This window comes from Pongo pygmaeus, chromosome 4, assembly GCF_028885625.2.
Source record: "Pongo pygmaeus isolate AG05252 chromosome 4, NHGRI_mPonPyg2-v2.0_pri, whole genome shotgun sequence".
NCBI classification, from domain to species: Eukaryota; Metazoa; Chordata; class Mammalia; order Primates; family Hominidae; genus Pongo; species Pongo pygmaeus.
This window is the reverse complement of record NC_072377.2, coordinates 131,198,416-131,212,435: the sequence shown is the minus strand read 5'-3', so window position 1 is coordinate 131,212,435 and position 14,020 is coordinate 131,198,416. Positions and strand designations below refer to the sequence as shown.

The 14,020-nt window shown below is 44.0% G+C and overlaps 1 pseudogene; it reads left to right on the top strand.

The window, feature by feature from the left end:
- The first annotated feature begins 9,370 nt into the window (after positions 1–9,370).
- Positions 9,371–10,298, top strand: LOC129037348 (10 kDa heat shock protein, mitochondrial-like; annotated as a pseudogene).
- The last annotated feature ends 3,722 nt before the right edge of the window (positions 10,299–14,020 follow it).

The window sequence follows — 14,020 nt, the reverse complement described above, 5'->3', positions numbered from 1 at the left end:
TACCTCTTTGGGTTTCCACTTTATTTCTGTAAAGTCCCCGTGCACACATAAAAATATTAACATTAATAAATGCTATGATTTGAATATTTGTCCCCTCCAAAACTCATGTTGAAATTTAATTTTCAGGCCGGGTGTAGTGGCTCACGCCTGTAATCCCAGCACTTTGGGAGGCTGAGGCGGGTGGATCACCTGAGGTCAGGAGTTCAATACCAGCCTGGCCAACATGGTGAAACCCCATCTCTAATAAAAATGCAAAAATTAGCTGAGCATGGTGGTGCACGCCCATAATCCCAGCTACTCTGGAGGCTGAGGCAGGAGAATCGCTTGAATCCCAGAGGCAGAGGTTGCAGTGAGCCAAGACCACGCCACTGCACTGCAGCCTGGATGACACAGGGAGACTCCATCTCAAAAAAATTTAAAAAAAGAAAAGAAATTTAATTTTCCATGTGGTAATACTGAGAGGTGGGACCTTTAAGAGGTGAATAATGAATTAGTGGGGTAGTGTGGTAATGGGACTGGTAGCTTTATAAGAAGAGGAAGATCTGAGCTAGCATGCCCAGCCCCATCACCATGCAATGCCCTACACTGCCTTGTCACTCTGTAGAGAGTCTCCACCAGCAAGAAGGCCCTCACCAAGTGCAGCCCTCTGACCTCGGACTTCTCAGCTTCCATAACTATAAGAAATATTTTTTGTCGGCCGAGCACGGTGGCTTACGGCTGTAATCCCAGCACTTTGGGAGGCTGAGGCGGGTGGATCACGAGGTCAGGAGTTGGAGACCAGCCTGGCCAATATGGTGAAACTTCATCTCTACTAAAATACGAAAATTAGCTGGGCATGGTGGCACGCCCCTGTAGTCCCAGCTGCTCAGGAGGCTGAGGCAGGAGAATCGCTTGAACCCGGGAGGTGGAGGTTGCAGTGAGCCAAGATCGCACCACCACACTCCAGCCTGGGCAAAAAGAGTGAAACTCTGTCTCAAAAACAAAAACAAAAAATAAATATTTTTTGTCTATATATTATCCAGTTTCCAGTATTCTGCTCTAAGCAACAGAAAACAAAGAGAATAAAGTAACGTATACCTTTGCTACTGTTAATGTCTTTTGTGAGTTTAATTTGCAGGCCCCAGTTACTAAACCTAAGAGGAAAGGTTTTGTTTCATTTTGTTTTGTTTTTCTCCCTTACAGCCTAACAGAAAACAAAACAAAACAAAACAAAAATAAACTTCTCCAATAAAATAGTGTGCTTGAAGAAGGAGTTACTTACTGTTTTTGGCCAGTGTTGGCTAAAGGGTTAACTCAGCATCTTCCCTTTCCCAGGAGTCTGTGTGGGAGGAGAGAGGAGAGGACTGATTACATTCTTTCTCCACACAAGCTTTCACCTATTCTCCTCCTGAAAATAACTCTTTATCTAGAACTTAAGTGGGATAGGGTCTAATGGAATTGCATGTGTGAAATTTTTATTTTTTTAGTATGAGAAAAAGAAACAACAAACTAGTGCAGCAAATGTCACTGAATTGTACATTTAAAAACGGTTATTGGTTCATTTTATTTCTGTGAATTTTACCTCAATAAAAAAATGAGTGAAACTACCTTAATTTGGTATCTCTGAAAATCTTTCCTGGTCATGAAATTTATCCATCCTCTTTTGTGTTTGTAAAGGGCTGGATCAAAACTGAAAAGAATTTAGCCCTGTGAAATGGCTTGGACACAAAGTTTGAGGTGTGGTCCCAGCTCTGCTTCATCTTGGGGATCCTTTACTCTCGATACGCCTCCATTTCTATTATGAAATAGCAGATTTGAATATTGGATCTCTTCCAGATGTAAATTGTTTGATTTAGAATCAAGAGGTGATTTATATCTTTATTGTTATCTTTCAGTAGGGCTCATTTTACATTGCATTATTCTGTAAGCCTAGAGACTGTGATCTGATATAAGCGTTGAAACCCAAGCAAATCATTTTCACTGGTTTCTCCTTACCTAGGTACTCATTCATCCAGAAAAACCAACCAAACAAACAAAAAACAAAAAGGCCAGGCACTGTGGCTCACACCTATAATCCCAGCCCTTTGGGAGGCAGAAGTGGGTGGACGGATCGCCTGAGCCCTAGACCAACGTGGGCAACATGACGAAACCCTGTCTCTAAGAAATAAACAAAAATTAGCCAAGTGTGGTGGTGCACGCCTGTAGTCCCAGGTACTGGGGAGGCTGAGAAGTGAGAATCCCTTGAGCCCAGGGGTCTGAGGCTGCAGTGAGCTATGACTGCACCACTGAATTCCAGCCTGGATGACAGAGTGAGACCCTGTATCAAAAAACAAATGTAACACAAAATGAAAAACAGTAACAATTTAACATATTCCAAGACACAAAACTAAATAAAACCCAGTTCTATCCCCAAGAAATTTGCAGTCTACTGATCATTACATAACTGCAGTGGGCCCTCCCTCTCTGTGAGTTCAGCATTTGTGAATTCAACCAACTAGGGATTGACAATATTTGGAAAATGCTTTGGCATGGTGGCTCATAGCTGTAATCTCAGCATTTTGGGAGGCTGAGGTGAGTGGATGACTTGAGCCCAGGAGTTCAAGACCAGCCTGGGCAACATGGCAAAACCCTGTGTCTACAAAATATACAATAATTAGCTAGGAATGGTGGTGCACGCCTGTAGCTCCAGCTGCTCAGCAGGTGAGAATGTGAGCTGGAGTCATAGCCTGAAAAGCCTCATATACACTATTATTCCTACCATGAAGATGAAGAACTCAGGCCTAGCATCTGAAACATGTGGCTCCCTACAATCTTACTTATAAAGAGAAAAATAGAATCATCTTACAGTGGAGAAAACTGGCAAACACATCCTTATCCTGAGATCAAAGTTAAAAATCACCAGATCAGAAGAAATTGACGTCATGTGCTTACTGGATATAATGCACTGAGAATTCTGTGAAGTTTTTGCCAAAAATACCTCCTCTGAATTTAATCATAAGGCTCCAGCCAAACCCAAACTTGAAGGACACTCTAGAAAATAAATGACCAGTATTTTTCAAAAATATTAATGTCGGCCAGGTGTAGTGGCTCATGCCTGTAATCCCAGCACTTTGGGAAGCTAAGGTGGGAGAACTGTTTAAGGCCAGGAGTTGGAGACCAGCCTGGGCAACATAGCAAGACCCCATATCTATTAAAAAAATTAATGTCATGAAAGAAAAAAAAGAAATTGATTGCTTCCAATTAAAGACAACTAAAGAGACATATTCACTGAACACAATACATGATGTAGGATTTCTTTTGCCATAAAGAACATTATTTGGACAACTGGAAAGATCCGAATAAGATCTATTATCAATAATAATATTGTATCAATTTCCTGACTTTCTGGTTATGTAAGAGAATGTCTTTATCTTTAGGAAATAGTCACTGAAGTATTAAGGGGTAAAGCCTAAAAAAATTTAAGATGCTGGACATGGTGGCTCACACCTGTATTGGAGCACTTTGGGGGGCCATGGTGGGAGGACTGCTTGAGACCAGGAGTTCAAGATTAGCTTAGCCAGCATAGCAAGACCCCGACTCTTAAAAGAAAACAAAACAATTTTTTTTTTTTTTTTTGAGAAGGAATCTCACTCTGTCACCCAGGCTGGAGTGCAGTGGCGTGATCTCAGCTCACTGCAACCTCCACCTCCTGGGTTCAAGCGATTCTCCTGTCTCAGCTTCCCGAGTAGCTGGGACTACAGGTGTGTGCCACCATGCCTAGCTAATTTTTGTATTTTTAGTAGAGACAGGGTTTCACCATGTTGGTCAGGCTGGTCTTGAACTCCAGACCTCAAATGATCTGCTTGCCTTGGCCTCCCAAAGTGCTGGGATTACAGGCATGAGCCACTGAGCCCAGCCTGATTTTTTTTTAAGGGAAAGAAACATTTCCTTCATCACAGAACATTCTATTTTAGAAAATACTCCAGCACTGATTCCATTCCTATGGCTTTTGCGCCTTCTCCCCCGGTTCCTCCTGCCAGAGCAGACCGCACAGCAGGTGTTCCCACTCCAGGCCCAAGATGTGGCCAAAGCACAGCTGAGTTTCTCTTGGGAGCAGTTAGGCATGTGGGCTTGTGTGCACCTGTGTGTTTGCAAGGTCCTTCATAGTGCCTGACAAATCCAGTGGTAGGAAGAAAAAGGGGCCAGCAATGAGCTGAGGCGTTGGGGCCAGGGGCCAGCTCTCCAACACTGTCACATTGAGATGCGGAATTCTGACCTCCTAAGTACTTGGGAGGTATAACCGTTAAGGCAAGAAGACAGATATACATATATATATATTTGAGACAGAGTTTCACTCTTGTGGCCCAGGGAGGAGCGCAACGGCGCGATCTCGGCTCACTGCAACTTCTGCCTCCTGGGTTCAAACACTTCTCCTCCCTCAGCCTCCCGAGTAGCTGGGATTACAGGTGCATAACATCACGCCCAGCTAATTTTTCTGTTTTTAGTAGAGGTAGGGTTTCATCATATTGGTCAGGCTGGTCTTGAACTCCGGACCTCAGGTGATCCACTTACCTTGGCCTCCCAAAGTGCTGGGATTCCAGGTATGAGCCACTGCACCTGGCCTTTTTTTTTTTTTTTTTTTTTTTTTTGAGATGGAGTTTCACTCTTGTGGCCCAGGCTGAAGTGCAATGGTGAGATCTCAGCTCACCATAACCTCCGTCTCCCAGGTTCAAGTGACTCTCCTGCCTCAGCCTCCCTAGTAGCTGGGATTACAGGCATGCACCACCATGCCCGGATAATTTTGTGTTTTTAGTAGAGATGGGGTTTCCCCATGTTGGTCAGGCTTGTCTCGAACTCCTGACCTCAGGTGATCTACCCTTCTAGGCTTCCCAACGTGCTGGGATTACAGGCATGAGCCACCGCACCCGACCTGACAGACATATTTTATTTAACAGTTTGTTGGCTTAACTTGTAACTTTTAAATATTTTGACATATGGTATGTGGCATCTCCATTTATCCTTCAGTCCCAAGTCCACTATTGTTATGGGTGGGTGCTTCACAGAGTGAAGAGTGGAATAACAGTTCTCTACTGGAAAGCAACCAATCTTTTTGCTGGCTGAACCTGTAAACACTTGTACTATGTAAAACATTTCTTTTGCCGTTGAGTTGCCTTTAGTACTCACAGGTATGTCATGAGTGGTCACAGTATGCCATGAGAGAGACACTCTCCCTGGTCTCTTTTCTTTTCCCAGTTTCTACCCATTTGTTCTCCCTTATAAACCTCAGGCTCCAACCTGTTGACATACACCACACAGTAGGGGTCCTTGACACTGCGGTCCCTGGTTCCATCCTAGGAGGACGTCAGGCCTGAACATTCAGGTTCATCTGCAGCATCTACAAGCAGACAATAAACCTTTCTCTTGCTAAAATTGTTTGCCTTTGATGGCATAAGTTCTGGGGCCTTATATTAAAAATTTGGGGGTGGAAGGTGTTACATAGGACAGAAAATCCCTTTCTTTCACATTTGGTTATGAAAACTTTAAAACTTTTCCTTATCTTTATGCAATTGATGTTTTATAAGTACCTGGTGTCAAAAGAGTGAACAGACAACCTGCAGATTGGGAGAAAACATTTGCAAGCTGTGAATCCAGCAGGGGACTAATATCCAGAATTTACAAAGGACTCAAACAACTCAACAAAAAACCACAAACAATTTATTTAAAAAAGATATAAATAGGCTGGGCGTGGTGGCTCATGCCTATAATCCCAGCACTTTGAGAGGCCGAGGCAGGCAGATCACAAAGTCAGGAGTTCGAGACCAGCCTGGCCAATATGATGAAACGCCCGTCTCTACTAAAAATACAAAAATTAGCTGGGTGCCTGTAGTCCCAGCTACTTGGGAGGCTGAGGCAGGAGAATTGCTTGAACCCAGGAGGTGGAGGTTGCATTGAGCTGAGATGGTGCCACTGCACTCCAGCCTGGGCAACAGAACAAGACAAGACTCCATCTCTAAATAAATAAATAAGTATCAGGGCCCTTTCTGCTCAGATATCCCTCTCCCTACATATAGAGAGCTGTTTCTCTTTGTCTTCTCTTCTGCCTATTAAACCTCTGCTCCTAAACTCCTTGTGTGTGTCTGTGTCCTAAATTTTCCTGATGGGAGACGATGAACCCCAGGGTATATGCCCCAGACAACATAGCCACTTCATACTGGGGCCCTCATCTGGGATACCAAGGTACAACATTCATTGAAATGCAACATCTGGTGGAGGCAAACCAGGGTTACCACCCATTGGAATGGCTGACAGCAATCTAACTCCAATGGTGCTGTAGACAGAACCACGAATGGACACAATTTTCTTCCGAGGACGCTTAGATCCACCACAGGAGGAGCCCTAGCTGTTGTTCCCCATACAACACCCCTTTTCAGCAGGATTAGCCAGAAATAATCATCGTCCAACACCCCTAACAGCAGTTAGGGTTACCACTCCGGAGAGGGGAATGATATAGGAGGAGTTAAGAAGAAATTACTTGGACAGATAATAAAGGTATGGGAGTCCTCAGCAAGGCTTTTTTTTTTTTTTCAGATGGAGTTTCGCTCTTGTTGCACGGGCTGGAGTGCAATGGCGCAATCTCCGCTCACTGCAACCTCCACCTCCCAGGTACAAGCGATTCTCCTGTCTCAGCCTCCCAAGTAGCTGGGATTACAGGCGCTTCCATGCCCGCTAATTTTTTGTATTTTTAGTAGAGACAGGATTTCACCGCATTGGCCAGGGTGGTCTCAAACTCCTGACCTCGTAATCCGCCCGCCTCGGCCTCCCAAAGTGCTGGGATTACAGGTGTGAGCCACTGTGCCTGTCGGGTTGTTTCTCATTCTCTTCTCTTCTACCTATTAAACCTCAGCCCTAAAAATAAAAAATAAAAAGAAATCCCACAGATAATCCCATTAAAAAGTAGGCAAGTGGGCAAGGGACATGAATAGACATTTTTCAAAAGAAGACATACAAATGGCCACCAAGCCCATGAAAAAATGCTCAACATCACTAATCATCAGAAAAGTGAAAATTCAGCTGGGCAAGGTGGCTCACGCCTGTAATCCTAGCACTTTGCGAGGCCGAGGGGGGTGGATTACCTGAGGTCAGGAGTTTGAGACCAGCCTGGCCAACAGGGGGAAACCCCGTCTCTACTAAAAATATTTTTAAAAAATTCCCCAGGAATAGTGGTACACACCTGTAATCCCACCTACTCGGGAGGCTGAGGCAGGAGAATCTCTTGATTCCAGGAGGCAGAGGTTGCAGTGAGCTGAGATCGCACCACTGCACTCCAGCCTGGGCGACAGAGCAAGACTCCATCTCAAAAAACAAAAAACAAAAAGACGAAACAACAACAAAAAAGGAAAATGAAAATTAAAACCTCAGTGATATATCATCTTACACGTTAGAATGGCTATCATTAAAAAGACTGGGCAGGCTCAGTGGCTCAAGCCTGTAATCCAGCACTTTGGGAGGCTGAGGTGGGAGGACCTCTTGATCCCAATAGTTCCAGACCAGCCTGGGCAACATGGTGAGACCCTGTTTCTACAAAAAAAATTGAAAATTAGCTAGGTGTGGTGACACACAAGACCTTGTTTATAAAATAAATAAGTAGATAAATAAATAGATTAAAAATAACTGATGGTGAGAATGCAGAGAAGGGAACACTTACACATTCTAGGTGGGAATGTAAGTTAGTTCAACCTCTATGGAAAATAGTTTAGAGATTTCTCAAAGAACTAAAATAGAACTACCATTTGACCCAGTGATCCCACTACTGGCAATCTACCCAAAGGAAAAGAAAAGAAATAATTGGCTGGGCACAGTGGCTCAAACCTGTAATCCCAGCACTTTAGGAGCGTGAGGTGGGAGGATACCTTGGCCCAGGAGTACGAGACCAATCTGGGCAACATAGCAAGACTCTATCCCTCTCTCTCTCTCTCTCTTTCTATATATATATATACACACACACACATATATATATACACACATATGTGTATATATACGCATATATATACACATATATATATGCTGGGCATGGTGGCATTTGCCTGTAGTCCCAGCTACTTGGGAAGCTGAGGCAGGAGACCAGGGAACAGGAGTTTGATGTTGCAGTGAGCTATGATGGCACCACTGCTCTCCAACCTGGGCAAGAGTGAGACCCTGCCTAAAAAAGAAAAAAAAAAGAAAAAAAAAAAGAAAGAAAGAAGAGAAAATATAAAAGAAATCACCATACCAAAAAGAAGATACCTGCATTCATATGTTTATTTCAGCTTGAGCCTAGGAGTTCAAGACCAGCCTGGCCAACATAGTAGGACTCTGTCTCCATAAAAAAAACACGAAAATTGGCCAGGTGCGGTGGCTCACGCCTGTAATCCCAGCACTTTGGGAGGCCGAGGCAGGCGGATCACGAGGTTAGGAGTTCGAGACCAGCCTGGCCAACATGGTGGAACCCCGTCTCTACTAAAAATACAAAATTTGCCAGGTGTGCACGTCTGTAATCCCAGCTACTCGGGTGGCTGAGACACGAGAATTACTTGAACCTGGGAGGTGGAGGTTGCAGTGAGCCGAGATTGCACTACTGCCCTCCAGCCTGGGCAACAAGAGTGAAACTCCGTCTCAAAATAAATAAAATAGAATACAATAAAATAAAAATACAAAAATTAGCCGGGAATGGTGGCACAAGTCTGTGGTTCCAGCTACTCGGGATGCTGAGGCGGAAGGATCACTTGAGCAGAGGAAGTCAGGATTCAAAGAAAGTCAAATACCGTGTTCTCATTTATAAGTGGGAGCTAATCTCGGCTACTCTGGAGGCTGAGGCAGGAGAATCGTTTGAACCCGGGAAGCGGAGTTTGCAGTGAGCCGAGATCATGCCACTGCACTCCAGCCTGGGCGACAGAGCAAGACTCCGTCTAAAAAAAAACAAAACAAACAAACAAAAAACAAAACAAATAAGTGGCAGCTAAATAATGTATATACATGGACATAGAGTGTGGGATACTATACTTTGGAGAGTTGGAAGACTGGGAGAGTGGGAGGGGGAGGAACGATGAGAAGTTACTTAATGGGTACAAGTCACATTATTCGGGTGATGGTTACATTAAAAGCCCAAACAATATATCCATGTAGCAAAACCTCACTTGTATCCCTTGAGTTGGAGGGTTGGAAGACTGGGAGGGTGGGAAGGGGAGGAACGATGAGAAGTCACTTAATGGGTACAAGTTACACTATTCGGGTGATGGTTACATTAAAAGCGCAGACAGTATACCCATGTAGCAAAACCTCACTTGTATCCCTTGAGTTTATACAAAAAAAGGAAAGAGGTCTCTCCTTGAGGCGCTGCACGACAGCAGAGTACGAGGCTGCGGCGGAGGGAGTCATGTTGGGACAAACCTTTAGAAAGTTTCTTCTACTCTGACCGAGTATTGGTTGAAAGGAGTACTGCCGAAACTGTAATCAAAGGAGGCATTATGCTTCCAGAAAAATCTCAAGGAAAAGTACTGCAAGCAAGAGTAGTCGCTATTGGATCGGATTCTAAAGGAAAGGGGAGAGATTCAACCAGTTAGCATAAAAGTTGAAGATAAAGTTCTTCTTCAAGAATATGGAGGCACCAAAGTAGTTGTAGATGACAAGGTTTTTTTTTTTTTTTTTTTTTTTTTTAGACAATCTCGCTCTGTCCCCCAGGCTGGAGCGCAGTGGCGCGATCTCGACTCGCTGCAACCTTCGTCTCCCGGGTTCAAGCGATTCTCCTGCCTCAGCCTCAGGAGTAGCTGGGATTACAGGCACCCACTACCACGCCCAGCTAATTATTTTGTATTTGTAGTACAGACGGGGTTTCACCATGTTTGTTGGCCAGGTTGGTCTTGAATTCCTGACCTCAGGCGATTCGCCCGCCTCAGCCTCCCAAAGTGCTAGGATTACAGGCGTGAGCCACTGTGCCCAGCAGGATTATTTCTTATTTAGAGATAGTAACTTTTTTTTTTTTTTTTTTTTGAGACGGACTCTCGCTCTGTCGCCCAGGCTGGAGTGTAGTGGCGTGATCTCGGCTCACTGCAACCTCCGCCTCAGGTTCACGCCATTCTCCTGCCTCAGCCTCCCGAGTAGCTGGGACTACAGGCGCCCGCCACCACGCCAGGCTAATTTTTTGTATTTTTACTAGAGACAGGGTTTCACCGTGTTAGCCAAGATGGTCTTGATCTCCTGACCTCGTGATCCGCCCGCCTCAGCCTCCCAAAGTGCTGGGATTGCAGGCGTGAGCCACCGCGCCCGGCTGAGATGGTGACATTCTTGGAAAGCATGTAGACTGAAATAGGTCACTATTGAAATGGCATCAATGCGAAGCTGCCCATTCCACTGAAGTTCTGAAATCTTTCATCATGTAAATACTTTCCATATCTCTTTTTTTGACCGTGCCTGGCCAATAAAAGGTATTTTAAAGAAATCTAGGCGTTGTGGCTCAGGCCTGTAATCCCAGCACTTTGGGAGGCCAAGGCGGGCAGATCACGAGATCAAGAGATCCAGACCATCCTGGCCAACATGGTGAAACCCTGTCCCTACTAAAAATACAAAAATTACCCAGGTGTGGTGGCGCTCGCCTGTAGTCCTAGCTACTAGGGAGGCTGAGGTAGGAGAATCGCTTGAACCCGGGAGGCGGAGGTTGCAGTGAGCCAAGATTGCGCCACTGCACTCCGGCCTGGGCGACAGAGCAAGACTCTGTCTAAAAAAAAAAAAAGCTGTTAAATTTGTTAGTTTTGTGATTAACTGTAATTTTGGGGGACTGTTTAAAAAAGGTAAGGTCTGAGTTAGTCATTCACAGGGAGCCAGAAAAGGTTAATTAGAAACAACTGGAGGCAGGTAATGACCTTAAAACCCTAAACAGCACCCAGACAGAAGCTAAGCACCCTCTGGATTGTCCGTGGGGATGCAGCAGGGAATGGTCCTCAGTGTCAGCTTGGGACTATAGATTCCTTCACCAGCAACTACAGCTACTGTGTGGATCCACACCACTCAAGGCAGCACCATCCCAGAGACGTGTGACCAAAATGGTCAGAGTGAGTAAGTGCCCCAAGGCAGGTATTAGAAGAAAGTGCAGAGGTGAAGGACTCAGACACCAAGGAAGATAAGAATGAGGAATATACAATTAGGATAGAGGAAAATGGTTTTGGATCAATTTCAGAGGTTTTAGTCATTGCCTGAAGGTGAGCTTTACATTCTACTTACAGAATATTGCTTGGTCAGGCTAGGTGCTTTGAAATGTTTCAGAATGGAACACATCAGAGAGGATAAAAAGTTTAAAGGGATTGATGTCAATGTCACAAAACAAGACAGAACTGAACAGAGACAGGTGTCTGACCAACCCCCAACTCCCTCAAATGATTTGAGCAAACAGCATCTTTAGGGCATGCCAGAACCTCCCGGGTATGTATCAGCTCCATCACTGACTGCTTTGACACTTTATTTTGTCAAATTGGAACTTGTATATTTTCATAATAAACAATTTAACTGTTTGTTTCTCAACCACTTAAAGCAAGGTGAAATGGTCTCCTCCCAAAGCTCAAAAATCTAATCTGCAGAAACAAATTTACAGGATTATCTTTTGTTCTGAAACAAAAGGAAGTAGGGCCAACTCTGCAAATAGTGAGGATCTACTATATAAACTATTACAGTTGTGATATCCAGTGAAAATTCTAGAAGAATATTGGATAGGTTTCACATTTCTAAACAGTTGGAATCCTTTTAGTTCCTTAATCAAATCCACTTAGCATCAGATCCTCAGGATATTCAAGGGAATTACCCAAAGGGAACAGAGCAACAAAAGTAGGCTATTTAAGGTGATACTTAGTGACAGTATCAATTCCTCAAAACTCTTTAAAAATGGATTATTGATTTAAAACATCAAAGACATATTCTTTTCTGTTCTATGAATGTCCAGAAGAGATGAGCAAAGTACAGCTGTAATAGATAAAAGTTGCTTTTGACAGCAGGTGAACTTGTTGAAAAAAAAAGATAAAAGTTGCAGTTGTATGAATTTTTTCAAAGGATTTGTGTTTTAAGGTATATGCTTTTTAGGTTCTGGTAGCCAAAAGACACTTGTATCTGACAGTTAAATGAATTTGCTTTAGAAAAAAAAGTGATGGATCTTCCAGGAAACCTATTGTTCTTTTCTTTTCTTTTTTTCTTTATCTTTTTTTTTTTTTTTTTTTGAGACACAGTCTTGCTCTGTCGCCCAGGCTGGAGTGCAGTGGCACGATCTCGGCTCACTGCAAGCTCCGCCTCCCAGGTTCATGCCATTCTCCTGCCTCAGCCTACCGAGTAGCTGGGACTACAGGCACCCGCCACCACGCCCAGCTAAATTTTTTTGTATTTTTAGTAGAAATGGGGTTTCACATGTTAGCCAGGATGGTCTTGATCTCCTGACCTTGTGATCCGCCTGCCTTGGCCTCCCAAAGTGCTGGGATTACAGGCGTGAGCCACTGTGGCCGGCCTGTTCTTTTCTTAACAAGGTCAATTTTCAAAAGTGCTGGAAACAGAGAAAACCACAACAATGTGGAGGGAATCTTTCAGGTACTGCAAGTGGAACGAATGGCTCTCCCAGAGGGTAATTTTCACTGGAAGGTATATCCTATTAAGGGTGATACCTCAGCAGAGTAATGTGCTTAGCATCACTCAGGCAGGAATCTCACTGACCATAAACATTTCAGAAATACACATTTAAGCCAGCCTTGACCAGGAGCCAAGACAATACACTAATCCACTTGGACAGCTGAGAGGGTGAAGTTGGGTCAGAGATAAGCAGCACCAGCTGAATGCTCATAGCTCACCTACCTGACAAGCCCAAGCATGGGGGTGTGCAGTTGGCACAGGTATTCTTGTTGAGCTGGCTGAAGGCTTAACAACCCCATGAACCAAACTCTGTTACTGTAACTACACTTATCCCTGACACTTCATATTTGCCAAAAAGAATAAATTTTCTAAATTCATGCATAATGGCAGAAATAAAATTCTCAGTGTTTTAAAATAATGTTAAGTTTTTTCTGGGTTCTCTTTTCTTTTTATTTATTTATTTATTGCCATGATCTTCATGAACATATGGGTTCTCTTTCTTTCTTTTCTTTTCTTTTTTTTTTTTTTCATTTTTTTGAGACAGAGTCTCACTCTGTCGCCCAGCCTGGAGTGCAGTGGTGCAATCTTGGCTCACTGCAACCTCTGCCTCCGAGGTTCAAGCAATTCTCCTGTCTCCGCCTCCTGAGTTGCTGGAAATACAGACACGTGCCACCACGCCTGGCTAATTTTTGTATTTTTAGTAGAGACAGATTTTCACGATGTTGGCCAGGCTGGTCTTGAACTCTTGACCTCAGGTGATCCGCCCGCCTCAGCCTCCCAAATTGCTGGGATTGCAGGCATGAGCCACCGCACCTGGCCGACATGGGTTTTCATTTTATTTATTCAATGAGTATTTAGTGCCTCCTATGTGTCAGGGTTTTCCTTATGGTTAAGCCAACCAGGAAAGAGAGCTGCCAACACTGGCCATATTCGATTTCCTTTCAAGTGAACAAATTCCCAAAGGTGTTGGCAGTTTAGAGTTGATTTTTGTGTGTGTGTGTGGCAGCTGCCAGTGGCAAGAGAACAAAAGTATTATAGCCCACTGGTGAAAGATGGAAGTAACGGCTTGGGTTCAGGAAAAAATGCAAGTTTATGGACCAATGACATAAAAAGCCAAAATTATTTAGCCAGTTATGCAATATTTTAAGGTGTAAAGTAATACGAAAGTATAATTTAGATAGAACACTTCTGTGCTGTCAAAATAGTAATGCAGCTGGGAGTAGTGGCTCATGCCTGTAATCCCAGCACTTTGGGAGGCTGAGGTGAGCAGATCACTTGAGGTCAGGAGTTTGAGACCAGCCTGGCCAACATGGTGAAACCCTGTCTCTACTAAAAATACAAAAAATTAGCTGGGCGTGGTGGCGCATGCCTGTAATACAAGCTACATGGGAGGGTGAGGCGGGAGAATCGCTTGAACACAGGAGGC